The following is an 18,027-nucleotide window of genomic DNA, read 5'->3' as shown; positions in this document are numbered from 1 at the left end:
AGAGCTTGCTCAGAAATGGCAGCAGGCAGGTGTGAGTGCATCTGCACGCACAGTGAGGTGAAGACTTTTGGAGGATGGTCTGGTGTCAAGAGGGCCAGCAAAGAAGCCACTTCTCTCCTTGAAAAACATCAGGGACAGACTGATATTCTGCAAAAGTTACAGGGATTGGACTGCTAAGGACTGGGGTAAATTCATTTTCTCTGATGAATCACCTTTTAGATTGATTGGGGAATCTGGAAAAACGCTTGTCCGGAGAAGGAAAGGTGCAGAGGAAGAAGTCCAAAGGCGACTGAAGAATATTAAGATAAATAAAGCTTCAGGTCCAGATGACATACACCCATGGGTTCTTATGGAGCTAAACTCAGAAATAGCTAGCCAAAGGTATATTAAGGGATAATATTCAGGATTACATGGTGCGCAATAAGATTATTAGTTGGAATCCGCATGGATTTGTGAGGGATAGGTCATGTCAAACTAATCTAATTAGTTTCTACAAGGAAGTTAGTGGGAACTTAGACCAGGGCAGCACAGTAGATGTGGTCTAATTAGATTTTGCAAAGGCCTTTGATACAGTGCCACACAAGAGGTTTGTTACAAAATAAGGGAACTGGGTCTAGGAAACAACAGTTGTACTTGGATCAAAAACTGGTTAGAGAATAGGGAACAGAGAGTTGTGATAAATGGAACATTTTCTAATTGGTCAAAATTTTTAAGTGGTGTACCTCAAAGTTCCATACTGGGGCCACTACTTTTAACATATTTATTAATGGCTTTGGTGATGATTTAGAGAGTAAAGTTTCTATTTTTCCAGATGACACTAAACTATGTAAGGTAATAAAATCAGAGTAAGATGTAGCTTCTCTACAGAGGGACTTAAATAAACTGGAGAATTGGGCGGCCAAATGTAAGGTTATGCATTTAGGGATCAAAAACAAGAACGCCATCTATAAATTAAATGGCATTAGTTTAGGAGAATCTATAATGGAAAAGGATTTGGGAGTGCTCGTAGACAGTAGACTTAGCAATAGTGCTCAATGTCAAGCAGCAGCTGCAAGGGCAAATAAAGTATTGGCATGCATAAAAAGGTGTATAGATGCAAGGGAAGACAGTGTAATTTTGCCACTGTATGAATCGTTGGTAAGACCTCATCATGAATATGCAGTACAGTTCTGGGCACCATTCTATAAAAAAGATAATTTGGAACTAGAAAGGGTTCAGAGAAGGGTGACAAAATTGATAAAGGGTATGGAGTCATTAAGTTATGAGGAAAGGTTAGCCAGTTTAGGCATGTTTACTTTTGAAAAGAGGCGTCTAAGAGGAGATATGATTGCTATGTACAAATACATTAAGGGTCAATACAGAGAACTTTCATGGGAACTTTTTATCCCAAGGACTATACACAGGACACGCGGTCACCCCCTAAGGATAGAGGAGAGAACATTTCAGAACCAGCAAAGGAAAGGGTTCTTTAGAGTAAAGGCAGTCAAGATATGGAATTAAATGCCAGGGAAGGTTGTGATGGCAGATTCAATAGATATGTTTAAGAAAGGGTTTGACAAATTGTTTGCAGAAAAGTGTATCCAGGGATATGACAGTTAATTAAAATGAAGGATAGTAGTGGATATAGGGTAAAACTAGAACTGCAATATTGAGTCTGGGGGGATTTTCACAATTGAAACAGATTGGCGGTTGCTTACTCTGGATCAATTTCAAATATAAGTGAGAGATCACAGGAGATGCAAAATAGGTTGAACTTGATGGGCTGGTGTCTTTATTTCAACATCATCAACTGTAACATAATAGGCAGTTCCACTTAGCTGTTATTTAGGCATTGGCTGAAGGCTATTGCACATGACAAGGATGAATGCTATGCTGTACCAATAAAATTGTCACATAATATTTATATCCTATTATGGAGACACAGATTCAGGAGCTTGTCTACTTCCTGTATTGCGGCAGTGCTAGGAATATCTGAATCGTATCCAGTCTTGATTAGAATCAGGGCTCCCGGATGTGTGTAACCCTCCCTATTTGAACATTCCATTGACAAAAGAAACGCAAAGCTAAGTATATGCTATTTACTTTCAATTTCAAATATAAGTGAGGGATCGCAGGAGATCCAAAATAGGTTGAACTTGATGGACTGGTGTCTTTTTTTCAACCTCATCAACTATGTTAGGTGAGCGCTACCATGAGTCCTGTGTCATGCCAACAGTAAAGCATCCTGAGACCATTCATGTGTGGGGTTGCTTCTCAGTCACAGGAGTGGGCTCACTCATAATTTTGTCTAAGAACACAGATTTGAATAAAGAATGGTACCAAAACATCCTTCAAGAGAACAACTTCTCCTAACCATCCAAGAACAGTTTGGTGATGAGCAATGCCTTTTCCAGCATGATGGAGCACCTTACCATAAGGCAAAATTAATAACTTAGTGGCTTGGGGATCAAAACATCAAAATTTTGGGTCCATGGCAAGGAAACTCCCCAGACCTTAATCCCATTGTGGTGAATCCTCAAGAGGCAGGTGGACAAACAAAATCCCACAAATTCTGACAAACTCCAAGTATTAATTAGGCAAGAATGGGCGACCATCAGTCAGTATGTGGCCCAGAAGTTGATTGACAGCATGCCAGGGCGAATTGCAGAGGTCTTCAAAAAGAAAGGTCAATACTGCAAATATTGACTCTTTGCATAAACTTAATGTAATTGTCAATAAAATCCTTTGACACTTATGAAATGCTTGTAATTCAGTATACCATAGCAACATCTGACAAAAGGGTCTAAAAACACTGAAGCAGAAAACTTTGTGAAAACCAATACTTGTGTCATTCTCAAAACTTTTGGCCATGACTGTAGATACAGCTTTGTACATTTCTGTTTAGGTATAAGTGCAAAAGAGGTCTCATCACAGGTGTAGTAAGTACCTGACCTCATTGAAGAAGGGATTATTACCTAGAACTCAAAACTGTTTTTGAGTGAAGAATACATGTCCTTGCCTCTAGCCATTGCTTTTTGTAATTTGAGGAACAGCAATGATGATGAGAAAATATTTTAATGAACATAGATTTATTAAAACTAACATTTATATGGGAAGAGACAAAGGTCTGTAGATGAGACGCTCAACTAAGCCTCACAACGTAGGAAAACTTTATTTACTACTGTAGTCACATGCATTAAGGATGCTTACATTTCATATTTTGTAGCCATTGAAGTAAAATAAGGACTTTAATGGGGCTACCCTAGTTTCTTGTCTGAGTGTGGGGTGTGGTTTGACTCATTGATTTCCATTTATGAAAAGTTATTTCAAAGTGTTTTTTAATCTAATACAACTCCTTCTCCCACTCCCAATGTGCCTGTCTGTAACTCACCTCTTCAACCTGTTGCTCTCCACTGTCACATCTCCATCCTTCTTTAAATATATGCTCCTAAATGGACCATATATCTACCTGGCTTCTAACTCATATTACTGCCCTTTTTCTCGCCTTCTTTTTGCCTCCAAAGTGCTTCAGCCACATGTGTGGCCACTTACTCCCTTCTCAACTCTCAGCAATCGGGCATCAGCCCCCAACATTCCACTGAGATCGCTCTCATAAATGTCATGCACAATCTACTTACAATGAAATCTAAAGGTCACTTCTCCATACTCCTCCTCCTGTTCCTCTCTGCTGCATTACACAGCATTTATCACCCTCTTTTCCTGTACACTCTTTGCTCCATTAGCCTTTGTGGCACAGTATTTTCCTGGTTCACTTCCTACCTATCCAAACACTCCTTCAGCATCTCTACCTCTGGCACATCTTCCCCTCCACTCCCAGGTTTCAACAAGGCTCAATCATCTGCCTTTATGATGGTACAACTCTTCTATTGAGGAAGTCATTCACACATTCAGCCTTCAGAACCCCCTTTATGCTGTTGACAACCAAATCTACCTCGCCTCTCCTACTTTACAACCTCATTTGACCAAATGTCTCTGCTATCTCCACATTTCCTAATGTTACCTTAAGCTCAAGATATCCAAAATAGGGCTTATTATCCTCCCTCTTTCCAGAGTCAGGAACTCATCTCAAATCACCTTCGCTGTTAACAACACCACAATTTCCTCAGGCGCCCAAGCCCACTGCCTTGGTGTCACCCTTGACTTCACCTTTTGTCTTAATCCTCATGTTAAGGCAAATAAAATCTTGAATAATTTTTTTCAAAAGAAATTCTAAAAGATTGGTCAGAAAGATACAACGAGAAACAATATTAGACTGTGGTTTTAAGGCCAAAGCAAATAAGGCTATGCATGAGTAGGGGATGGACTACAGTATCCAAGACAGCTTATTGAGCCATAATAATTCATAATTACTAATTAGACTAGCAGCCACAAGATGTTTAGAAAATTTAGTAACAGCCATTTCATGTAATAAAGTGTATGGAATCAAGGCAGTAGAATAAAGGAGAGGATGGATCAGGAGATGGCTTATTTAAGGTGGGAGGAAATTAATGCATGCTTAAACGAAGTTAGAAAAAATCCAGATGAGAAAAAGATGTTATAATTTCAGTTATGTGAGAAATCAAAGCTAGTGAGAGAGAGCTAACAAGATTTGAGGGAATGGATAGGATCAGGAAGGCAGGTAGTTCGGTGGAAGGGGGAAAGAAGATTGGGACATCAAATGGAGTTTCTGCAGTTGCAGGAAATGCTCAAAAATGGGGAAAACTCATGCTAACTAATAAGTTAACTGTTTGCTCAGCTGAACAGTCTGGAAAAGTTTTGAAAATGAAAACAGTGCTTTATTTCAAACAAAGATTACACAGATAAACACTAGATGCAGAGAATGGTAACACAGCCAGCACAAGTTCAAAGATAAAACATGCAAACGATCCAAAATTCAATAAAATAGGTAATACAACAGCAGCAGGTTGTGGGAATAGTAGTTGTAGCGGAAGCAGGATAAACACAGGTGGCAGCTGAATGAAGTAGTTTGTAGCAGTGCTCAACAATCACAGGTGATGGCTGAAAATACTGGAAAACCAAAGGAGGTAAGTGGAAACTCAAGATGCAGAGTACAGATAAGTTGATAATACTACGTCAGCAAATATTGCAGTGTGCCTAGAGAAATAGTCTAGAAATCATGGCAGTAGATATACTAATATGCTCTCTTGAAGCAGAGACTTAATGATCTACAGAAGGAACAAGTAGGAGGGAGGTCAGCAAGGCAGCAGATCCACAGCAGTACCAGGGAGAAAACAGGAGCAAAGTCAAACGAAGTTGAGGTCAGGGTTACAGCAAAGGTGCAATTTGATCAGACAAACAGGAGTCAGACACCGGGTGATAAATCAAGAACAGAGCACACAAGTTCAGAGATACACCAGCAACAGTGACAATTGATGAACTGGCATCAGTCTGCTGAAAAGGCAGACTTAATAAAGGTTAGGCACAGGTGATCAGGATCCAAATGAAATGATAAATACATAACCCCTTGCAGGCAGGCTCTGGTATAGGTAAAGCAGCATCCACAGAGAAGATACTGTACTGCAGACATAATCAGATTGTGACATAAGGTACTTTCTTAAGAAGTCAGTAAACTCAATTCTCAAGGCTACAGAGAAGGGGGATTAATTAACATCAAGTTTAACATGAACAGGTCACGTACTTGCATGTTTCTAAAGCAGACCAGAATCAACCGTTACAAAAAATTTTGCATTCTAGGTTATCACTTTCAGTTCCTAGGTCTACGTTTCAGCCTCTCTATGACTACAAGGCAGGAAAGCACAATAAAAGTAATCTATTTCCTTCAAGATCATGGTTGGATCATAAGAATGACCAATGGCGGGCTGGTAATCACATAATAGCTTCAGTTTCTGGGAGTGTATATAGATACATCAAGGGACGAGGTGACAATATTAAGAATGATGGTATTCAAGATACATCTGTCATACAGAGTCCAAGTCAGAAGGCAGTCATTCATAAGGGAATGTCTAAAATTTCTTACAGGTTGGAGTGTACACCTAGGAGTGAGCCACCTCAAACACAATAGATGCTATTGCAGTCATGTGACTGTCAACGAACCTGGAAAGAGCATCCCAGATGCTTATCAACCTGCTGCAGTCAGGAAGAGGGAGATGGTGGTGAGCCATACAGCAGCTCAGTAACAGTGGGAGAATTAGTATACTGGCTAAGTACAAAGGAAGAGGTTAAACTCTCTTAATTTGAAGCAGTAGAGGAATGTGGGGCATCAATGCAGGTGGCTCATTCTGAGAGTGGATATTTCAAAGGATAAAAAGTGTGGGAGTCCAACATAAAAATGGAAGATAGGTGATAAGACAAAAGGATGGTAGACAGACAAAGCATAAAGAAAAGTTTAGATACAGTCTGAAACTGTAGACTTCAGATGGGAAGGAAGGTAGGAGATCTAACTGGTGGGATTGACTGAAAAGTGCAATTAGGTTATTACATTATGTCTGTCCCACTACACTGCATGTTACCAGATCTGGGTGTGTGAACAGTTCAAGCCACCACAGAACTTTTAAACATGAGAGTCAGTGATCCAGGTTTTAGTGATGGCCCACATTATTAGAGCGTTAGAAGGAATAAATCATGAGTTTTATTATGCTTAGTTAAAGGAGCAGAGAATGATAACTGATAGACATATATCATGTGGTCTGTAAGTGGTTAAAGTTTATATTTATCTTTTTATTTTCTGTTCATGTTAAACTGGACCTATCAGTAAATATTAAAAATATATCTGTAACTTCCTGTATGTGTGTGTGGGGAGGGGGGGTGCAACTGAGATGGCCACGTTTTATCCACCCTCTTACAGACTATTTGGCAAATCCATCTCCATCTCTTAGTCTTCGGCTATAATTTGACTGCCACAGCTCATGTCTTCAATGAACGAACAACCTGGATTGGATTTGTGATGCCATTCAATTTATTGAGGGCATGCTTTCTTCTGTGAAGTCAAGCCCTGCTTTCGGGCTTGTCACTCAGTCAGCGACCCACTATGTGGCAATAACACCAGACGCTGAATCTTCTCACAGAGTTTCTACTCTGAAATCTTTTTTCGGGCACCCCCCCTGTCAAGCTCCCTAATCTCAGTGCTCTTGCCCTGATCCAGCAAACCGGACACGTGAACCTGTTTTCTACAGGATGGCTGCACCAGATATACTCTCTTATGGGGACCCAGAGGAATATTTAAGACGCATTGCAAAATATGAAATTTAGTTTTCAATCCTCCTCGCATTGCTAAGGATTGAACTAACTTTTATATTTAGTAAAAATCCTCACACGAACAGCTGTTCCAAGAAACTGGTATTCCTGTGAAGTGCAAAATTTACCTTTCACTTGCCCCTTCTCTTCTCCTCACATGCAATACCAACTGCGATGATGTTTCCTCCTTTTAATCCCTGTGTTTATGCAAACCTCGGGCATGTGCACAGATATCCTGGACTGCAAGAAGGTGAGACATGTGACAGGGAGGGATTACATGATCCCTCCACACATACGCTGTGCAGCATTGCTCTTTGGAACAGAGCTGTCTTCAGTGAAAGTTTTTAATTATGTAAATGTACGCCAGCTTCTGTGCACTTCCCATACTGTTATAGGAGATGCTCAGTAAAATGAAGAGAGAAGCAAAGTTTTCGGGGGTTTAAGTGGAAATTTAAGTTTGATAAATAGGCCCCTCAGTCAGGATGGATTTTACCAACACCTCCCACTATTGACTCTGGAGATCACTCCTAGCTCCTGTATTGTAAGGAGCGTTGAGAACTTCATTACTGTACCTATCATTTAATGTGCCCTCCACCTGGCTTACCAGTGGTATTTACTCTTTGGCACTCCAGACAGTGGCTGGCTCAGCAGTGGGTGTATAGAGATTCACCTCTGCTTTCGTTTATATGGTTCCTCTATGGTTTGTCGGAGCTGTTCTGTGTGCCATATGTTGGCATTGATCAGACGGAGATCTGCTGCTTCCTTGCGCTTTTTTGCTCTTGGAGATGCCTCGTGAATTAGAGCCACCTGCATTAGTTATTGAGTACACTGACTCTTCTCAACAGGGATGCTGTAACTGACCAGTACAGAGTCCTGCTCACTATCTGTGTGCCTGAGGTTGGTGTACTACTCCTTCCTCTGCTTGCAGGGCTTTACGTCTATGGAATGTTTCAACCTGGAGTGGAGATTTATTACCTGCTGGTAATTTTCAGTCTGTAAACGGTCACACCGTGAATTAGTAATTGCACTGCATTTCATTTCTCCTCCTATATGATTGGCCTATGACTACTGACTTCTGACTATGTTCCTGTACCAGGTTCAGAAAAGACTCAAGATATATTAAACATCCTCGTCCCAATTATTTTCTAAGCCCATTTCACTGTTAGGCTGCCGGTCTGATAATAAACTTACAGAACTGATGGAAGAGGTGTTCGCCTATAGCAGCCGCCTTTCCCGTAGAGCTTTATGTGCTCACAGGTACTCGGATGCCCCCAGGACTTTACTCTTAATGTAGTGTAAGCTTATTAACAACACCGAAGCAGCAGGGCCGGAGGAGTGTCACGATTCACTGCAGGGAATATGGTTCCTGGGTTTGTCATGCAGAAATACAGGTACAGGTAGGGGGACTCAGTGAGCAGAGATCTTGTAAATAGTCACACTGAACAGCAGGCTGAGATGCTGGGAAGGATGGTAGCAGGGCCAGTGCAAGGTTTCTTGGCGCCCTAGGCAAAATTCCAAACTACGCCCACCCCCCCTCCCGTGGACACACCAAATACCCACATCACAGACCCTCACACGCTTGATGCTTTTCGTGTTAAAAAAAAAAAGATAAGCCTTACCTCCTCCAGCGGTCCAGATGCAGTAATGTTTGATGCCAAACGCTGTCCAGACTCCGTTGCAACACAGGATTTCTAGAAGGGAGGTATCAAGGCGTTAGACTTATTGTGTCATGTTTATTGTTCTGAAATCTATGTATTATGCACTTGTTAAAGGAAATGGGCACCTCCTTTCCTTTATTGGTCCTAATGGAAATGACAAGTAATCCGAATAGACAGCCCTAACATATCCCTTCATCACACCACTTCCCCCCTCTACATCACACCACTGCCCCCCCCCTCTGCATAACACCACTGCCCCCCCCCTCTGCATCACACCACTGCCCACCCTGAATCACAATGTCAGCTCTTCATCACACTCCCCCCCTGAATGCCCCCCAGGTCTCAATGTGCCCCCCCCTACATCACCCCCCGCCTGAATCACAATGTTCCCTCTCCAGCACACTGCCCCCCCCTGCATCTCAATGCCCTCCCTGTGAATCTCAATGTCCCCCACCATGGATCTCAGTGTCCTCCATCTGGATATCAATGTCCTCTCCTCCCCCCTGGATATCAATGTCCTCTCTTCCCCCTGGATAGCAAAGTCTTCTCCCCTCCCCCTGGATATCAATGTCCTCTCCCCTCCCCGTGGATATCAATGTGTTCCCCTGCCCCCTGGACATCTATCTCCTCCCCCCCTGGATATCAATGTCCTCTCTTCCCCCTGGATATCAATGTGTTCCCCCGGATATCAATGTCCTCTCCCCCCCTGGATATCAATGTCTTCTCCCCCCCCCCCCCGGATATCAATGTCCTCTCCCCCCTATGGATATCAATGTCCTCTCCTCCCTGGATATCAATGTTCTCTCCTCCCCTGGATATCAATGTCCTCCCCCCCCCTGGATATCTATGTCCTCTCTTCCCCCTGGATATCAATGTCCCCTCCCCTCCCCCTGGATATCAATGTGTACCCCTGCCCCCTGGATATCTATCTCCCTCCCTGGATATCAATGTCCTCTCCTCCCCCTATGGATATCAATGTCCTCTCCCCCCTGGATATCAATGTCCTCTCCTCCCCTGGATATCAATGCCCCCCCCCCCCCCGGATATGAATGTCCTCTCTTCCCCCTGGATATCAATGTGTTCCCCTGCCCCCTGGATATCAATGTCCTTTCCCCCCCCCTGGATATCAATGTCCACTCCCCCCCCGGATATCAATGTCCTCTCCCCCCCTGGATATCAATGTCCCCCCCCCCATGGATATCAATGTCCTCTCCTCCCTGGATATCAATGTCCTCTCCTCTCCTGGATATCAATGTCCTCCCCACTCCCCCTGGATATATATGTCCTCTCTTCCCCCCCTGGATATCAATGTTCCCTCCCCTCCCCCTGGATATCAATGTGTTGCCCTGCCCACTGTATATCTATCTCCTCCCCCCCTGGATATCAATGTCCTCTCCCCCCTCTCCTGGATATCAATGTCCTCTCTTCCCCCCTGGATATCAATGTGTTCCCCTGCCCCCTGGATATCAATGTCCTTTCCCCCCCCAGATATCAATGTCCTCTCCCCCCCTGGATATCAATGTCCTCCCCCCCCTGGATATCAATGTCCTCTCCTCCCCCATGGATATCAGTGTCCTCTCCCCCCTGGATATCAATGTCCTCTCCTCCCCTGGATATCAATGTCCCCCCCCCTCCCTGGATATTAATCATCTTCCACTGCACCATACCAAAGCCCCCCTCCCCACTTTACCTTACTTGTCTTCATGAAGCTGTTCCTCTCTGCTGGGCTCCTCTCCACTCCTCTCACTGACTGTCGGGCATGACATCATTATTACGTCCTGACAGTCAGGGAGATGAGGGGAGGAGAGGAGAGAGAGGAGGGGATGGACTGACAGTACATTCTATCAGCAATTTGAGGGAGTGGCGGTGGCGATCAATAGCCCTACCCCCCCTCCCCATTGATCTATCTCTGAAGTTGTGCGGCGGCCATGTTAAGTAAGCTTAGCGGTCGCCGCACAGTTTACACAATCAATTTGACCACATTGGCGCCCAACAGAGCCTGGTGCCCTAGGCAGCTGCCTAACACTGCCTAATGGAAGCGCCGGGCCTGGATGGTAGGCTCTGTAAGCTGATATCCAGGCCTGAGTAGAGCTGAGGCAGACGTGCAGAAATACAGGAACCGGTAGGAGAGCTCTGTGAGCTGAGATCTGTAGGTTAGACACACTGAACAGCAGAGACGAGATGCTGGAAAGGGTGGTAAAGTCTGTGAGCTGATATCCAGGAATAAGCAGAGCTGAGTCAGACATGCAGAAATACAGTAACAGGTAGAGGAGCTCTGTGAGCTGAGAACTGTAGATTAGACACACAGGTACAGCTGAGCTGAAGTGCTGGAGAGAATGGTAACTCTGTGAGTTGATATCCAGGAATCCCCGCATTTGGCAGGTGAGAGTATCGTACCCCTTGTGTTGGAGCAATATGTGATAAGGAGGCTGAATAGATGGTAACAGATTTTCAGATGTAAGCCGAGGTCAGGGGTCCAAAGCAAGTAGGATAGTTAAATAACACGCCAAAGGGTCAGGGTCACCAGCTCGAGAGCAGAATCCAGAAACAAGCAATAGAGTCACAACAGGAGGTCCAATAGTAAACCGGCAAAGTATCCACAGGCACACTGGGACAAAACAGGAACAGGACAAGAGCAGGTCAGCAACAAACAGAATCCACGCTATAACCGGCAGGGAGGCTAATGCGGTTACTGCCTGAAGGGGCCATTTAGTGGGATCCATTCCCTTACGGGGAAGGGTGACAATAGGCCCTAGGTGAACTTCCCCCTCGTACAAAAGTGTCCTTGATCTGTACTGACAGCCCTTGGCTAAACTGACTGCGTAACGCCGGATCATTCCATTCACTGTCCGCAGACCATTGTCTAAATTCAGCACAGTACTCCTCAGCAGAGCGCCGGCCTTGCTTCAAGGCCCTCAGATAAGCCTCAGCAGAGGCCACTCGATCCAGGTCAACATAGAGCAAACCCAAGTCATTGAAGAAGGTATCCACAGACTGGGTTTTCCCACAGGTGCCAACGTGACTTGTGAAGTCCTAGAGGCTTGTTCTTGCGCAGAGAACCGATGCGATAATCCCTGAACCATCTCAGACAGGGTCTGAATTTGACCAGCCAGGACTTGGGCTGGAGTTGGGTTGGTTCCGTTTTCAGCCATCCCGAGGAATTCCTCCTAGAAATTTACTGGCCGATTATAATGGTAGGCTGCCGGTCTGATAATAAACTTACAGAACTAATTGTAGAGGTCTTCGTCTATAGCAGCCGCCTTTCACATAGACCTTTATGTGCTCACAGGTACTCGGATGCCCCCAGGACTTTACACTTAATGTAGTGTAACAACACCGCAGCAGCAGGACCGGAGGAGGCTGAATAGATGGAAATGGATGGTCAGATGTAAGCCGAGGTCAGGGGTCCAAAGCAAGTAGGATAGTAAAATAACACGCCAAAGGTTCAATGTCACCAGCACAAATCCAGAAATAAGCAATAGAGTCACAACAGGAGGTCCAATAGTAAACGGCAGAGTATCCACTGGAACACTGGGACAAAACAGGAACAGGTCAGAATCCACGCTATAACCGGCAGGAAGGCCAAGCCCTTCATGCCTTAAATAGTCAAGACAGCCAATCGGGACAGGCATGGAAACAGCATAATGAGCCCACCAGGTATGGCTTAACAAATGTAATTAGTATTTGACAGCCTGTAGGCTTGGTGGCACACGAGCCCGGCTGCCCTGGTGTGCCAAGCAACGGTCAGGCAGAGTACCGGAAGTGACGTTCCCCGCTCGTCATGGGGATGGGCGGGACGCCGGGAACAGAAGGGCTCATAACATCTACATTTCTGTTCGTTATCATCGAGAATTACAGGATGCTGTGAAAGATTTGTTTCATTTTCTCAGTTTACCACAGTCACTCAATGCTCCCAATAACACTAGATCTGGAGAAAGCTATCTCTTTATTGTTTCATTTTAAGGCACTTGTGATTCTACATTGACAATACTGGCATTTGGAGGTCATTCAAGAATCTTCTGCAGTGCACAGTCTCAAATACCCTGCCTCTCACCACAAGCTTCTGAACTGCCGCTAGTATAACATCATCATCACAATTTATATAGCGCCAAAATATTCCATAGAGCTTTACAATTGGGGACAAACACAGTAGTAAACAAACTGGGTAAAACAGACAAAGAGGTGAGAGGGCCCTGCTCGGAATCTTACAATCTATAACAGTTTTGATTATTATTCTTTGCATATTTTGCACTCTCATTTCTCTGATATTCCCATACTATATTGCTACATTTTGACTTTCCATCTACAGGATGGGGGATTTAGTGTCTCTGTAGTGGTAGTTTGTTTTTTGTTTTTTCATTACATTGCATTATACTGTTGCTGTTGTGCTGTTGTGATAATTTGTTAATTAGGTTTATGGCTATATTTTTACCACTAATGCTTAATCTGTAGTGATATCTCAATTTGGGACCACATACTCTGACTTGTTACTCTGAATATTTTGCAAGCTGGCTGATTTTGTTACCTGTAAGGTACTCAATGAGGGAGAGTTTCTCTAAATAGCTACTTAACATATGCATTGACCTTAATTGTATTCTCTGTTATTTGTAACCAATCCTAACTTCATCCTTCCTGCTCATAGTGGTATGGACTGTAACAAATCAACAGCAGAGCATTCTGTTAGCAGGACAGAGCCAAGCCACAATATGTAAAACAAACCCAGTCTCAGTAGGCCCACTTTCCTTCCCTCCTCACCTATATCATCAGATATTGTAGTACATGGTAGCGTGCTTCCCCCGTCACAAGATGCTCCTGTACCAGGTTCAGAAATGGCTCAAGATATGTTAAACATCCATTTCCCAATTATTGATAAAAAAAAATTGAGGCACTACAGACCATTCTGCTGTAGCGAAAATATCTGACAATGCGCCCAGAATAAACACTTTTGAACAAGGTACCAGTAGCACTGAAGATAATATTATTTATAAAAAGAGTGTGAAAGCCACACCAAACAATTACAAATACTTCAGGAAAAACTGGAAGACCTGAAAAATTGCAACCTGAGGATTAACTTCCGGTTTATAGGGATTCCGGAGTTCATTAAAGGTCAGGCTCTGTTCTCATACCTAAACCATACTCTAATTATAGCCCTGAATATACAGGACAAAATAGCCTCCTCCTCTTCGCTTGAGTCAAGAAAGCCAATGCTTCCAGACCAATTCCTCTCAAAGCGCAATTTCTTGATTTATAATTAAAGAAAAGATTCTTATTGCGTATAGGCATCTTAAAACCTTGGTCTTTGATGACAACAGAATCTTGATTTTTCAGGATTACTCGGTCATGGTCACACAAGAACGCAAACAGTTTATATCACTGTGTAAGTACTTGGTTGACAATAATAGATGTTTTGTGTTATTGTATCCAGCAAAACTAAGGCTAATAGAGAATGGTAGAACATATATTTTTGATGACCCAACTGAAGCCAAGAGACACCTACACACAGCCACCCCTCCACCTATTTCCCGTACTGCACATTCTAGACCACCATAGATCATTATGTTTCTTAGGACAGTACTTGGCTTTATAAATTCAATTATAATTATAAGTCCAATTCAAACTGTTAATCATCTCTTAAGACTATAGAAGTTATGTTTATTTTAATTTGCTTTACGTTCTTTGGTATTTGTTCCAGGGTTCGCTTGTTATTAGATTTGGATAAGAAAATTGTAAAAAATGTTTTGAGGTTGAAATGTCAAATGCAATGTTCATGAAGTACATTTTTCCTGTGTTATTTTTCACCTATGTTCCTGTGCAGCAATTAAGAAGACATATGGGTTTCAGCTTGAATTTTTCTTTGGAGCTGTGGATTGTTAGTGGAGATGGCATCTTACACCTCCCCCACCACATCGTGCTATGAATATTGCTCTTACCTGAGAGAGTAGGTTATCTATGCAGTTCTCACACTCTATTCCCCTCACCCCTGCTAACACACAATATTTCGCACTCACTTCTTGAAAAGAATTCTCCCATTATTCGAAAGAACGTTATCACACATCTTAAACACTCCCATGTAGGTATAGCATCTTTGCAGGAAACTCACTGGAGAGACACCAACCTTACATGTTGGTTGGATAGGGAACTGTATTTCAGCTTCTTTCAGTACCAAGTCCAGGGGGGTTACTATAGTGGATGCCAAGTGGCTGCAGTAAATAGTTTTAAACAAGATTGTGGAACAAGAGGGCTGATACTTACTAGTTCATATCCAGGTTAATGGCACTAAATTTACTTTTCTAAATATTTATACCCCTAATTCTGCGGAACGGGACTTTTTTCACATCCTTTCTCAGATAATACTTCAAAATGACATCCCAACTTAATCATTGGAGGTGATTTTAACACTGTTGCTGACCCAAAAATGGACTGGTCCCAGATCCCTTCTAGGACATGTCCTGTCGAACTTGGACATATTTTCAAACTCAATACCCTGTGTGGGACGGTCAACTCATGATGTTTATTGAACGTCCATAGGTCCTTCTCCGGGATAAACTATCTCCTTGTTGCAGATACTTTAATGCCCTTGTCTGCGATACAGCGATGGCAGATATTGTGATTTCAGATCATGCTCTGGTATTGATCTCAGTTCAGCTACCTTTACGAAAAAACAGCATTAGAGGTTTCCTTCGTATCTATATAATTCTGGCCACTTTAAACAATACATTAAACACAAGTGGACAGAATACCTTAATGATAAATTTGACCACTGGGACGACAACATACTAATCTGGCAAACTTCAAAGGCATTTATGATGGGCCACATAATTCCGTATGGGGCTAATCACAATAAATGCAGATAAAGAAAATTATCAGAGAATCAGAGAAAATAGTTGATGCCTTTCGATCCTATTATTCAACACTAGCTGAAGTACCCGTGTTAAAATCTTCTTCATGTTATTAAGTTAACAATGAGTTGGATGTAACTGTTGTACAGGTGGCTGCCCAGTGTCATTTTTGTTTTTGCATTAAATGCATCTAAAATCCTTGTAATGGAAGGCCCAGAACAGGCTCCCTGGGTCAAAGTTCTGGCCAGCATACACCATCGGGAGGTCTAACCTGGACTTCAACCCCCCTAGTGGGGGATCCAATGTTACCAGTCTGTGAAGTTTTCTCCTAAAACCATCCAGTGGAAAGCTCAGAACAGGCTCCCCAGGTCAAAGTTCTGTTCATTGTACACCAACGGGAGGTCCAACCGGGACCCAAAACCTCCATAAACCTGGCCAAAATCCAACTGGACCACCTGGCATTGGTTTCATCCCAATCGGTACAGGGGTGTCAGAATGCATAATCGGACAGACAAACAAACCAGATCCATCTAGTGAAAGGCCCAGAACAGGCTCCCCAGGTCAAAGCTCTGGCCAGCCTACACCAACAGGAGGTCAGACCAGGACCTCAACCCACTAGTATGTCTTCTGTGATCCAGTGTTATCAGTCTGTGAAGTTTTGGTTCAAATCCATTCAGTGGAATGCTCAGAACAGGCTCCCTGGGTCAAAGTTCTGCCCAGCATACACCAATGGGAGGTCTGACTGGAAACTCAAAGCCCTGGTATGTCTTCTGGGATCCAATGTTACCAGACTGTGAAGTTTTGATCCAAATCCATCCAGTGTGAGCCTCAAAAGAGGCTCCCTGTGTCAATGTTCTTCCGAGTGCACACCAACGGGAGGTCCATCCGGGAACCTAACACCCTTAAAACCTGGCTAGGATCCAACTGGACAACCTCGCATTGGTTTCATGCCAATCGGTGCAGGTGTGTCCGAATGTTTTACCAAACAGGAAAACCAAATCCATCCAGTGGATGGCCCAGAACAGGCTCACTGGTAAAAGTTCTGCAAAACATACACAAACAGGAGGTCCGAGCGGGATCCTAAACCCCATAAAATCTGGATGAGATACAACTGGACCACCTCGTGTTGGTTTTATCTGAATCAGTGCAGGGGTGTGAAGATATTGACCTACAATAATAATATATACGGATTGGTTTAACCCTTTCACCACACGAGATGCTCTGCTTATGTCTAGGCTCTTGAGTGAGGCAGATCTACCATCATTGACAGTGGCTCAAAGAGAGGTCTTAGCGAGGAATATCACTACCCAAGAAATAAATTCCGCGATTGCAAACATGGGTTTATAAAAGCCTCAGACCCAGACGGTTATACCGCAGAATGCTGCAAATGCAAGCAAATGGATTTAGTCACCACAACTGTTTTGCAAAATACACAGAGAGCACCCAGGTTTCCCTTCATTGAATGGTTAGCACTTCTGCCTCACAGCACTGAGGTCATGTGTTCAATTCCCAACCATGGCCTTATCTGTGAGAAGTTTGTATGTTCACCCCATGTTTGCCTGGGTTTCCTTCAGGTGCTCCGGTTTCATCCCACACTCCAAAAATATACTAGTAGGTTAATTGGCTGCTATCAAATTGACCCTAGTCTCTCTCTCGGTCTGTGTGTGTGTATGTTAGGGAATTTAGACTGTAAGCTCCAATGGGGCAGGGACTGATGTGAATGAGTTCTCTGTACAGCGCTGCGGAATTAGTGGCGCTATATAAATAAATAAATGATGATGATGATTGAATACTGCACATGTGGTGCTTATTCCCAAGCCAGGTAAAGATCGCCCCATCAATCTCCTCAACCTAGACTTTAAGCTGCTTGCAACGATAATGTCCGGTAGATTGCAGGCTATTCTTCCATCTCTGCTGACGGATCATCAACTGGGGTTTGTTTCTGACCTCCATTCTTTCAAGGGTATAAGATCTGCAAGCTCTTCAGTCGTGGTGTCTGCTTACCGTTTCACATCTAATATGCTTCTCAGCCTGGACGCTCAGAAGACATTTGACTTGTTGCCTGGCCGTACCTTCATGAGATACTTCTACACAGAGGCTTTGGTAGTGAATTTCATGATTTAATAAAAAATGTTTACATCTCACCTACCACTTCCTTGTTGGTCAAAGTTGGAGATGACTAGAGGAATGCATCAAGGTTGTACTTTTTTTCCACTTCTCTTTATTTTGGTCTTACACCCAATGTTTAAAATTATACAGAAGTGGAGCTTGCTTCAAGGCATGAACCTCTGTTGCAGCATTACTCCCTTTTATGCTAACAATTTGATTATATTAAA

The sequence above is a fragment of the Mixophyes fleayi genome, chromosome 7, assembly GCF_038048845.1.
Source record: "Mixophyes fleayi isolate aMixFle1 chromosome 7, aMixFle1.hap1, whole genome shotgun sequence".
Classification (NCBI taxonomy): domain Eukaryota; kingdom Metazoa; phylum Chordata; class Amphibia; order Anura; family Limnodynastidae; genus Mixophyes; species Mixophyes fleayi.
Note: the sequence above shows the minus strand (reverse complement) of the source record.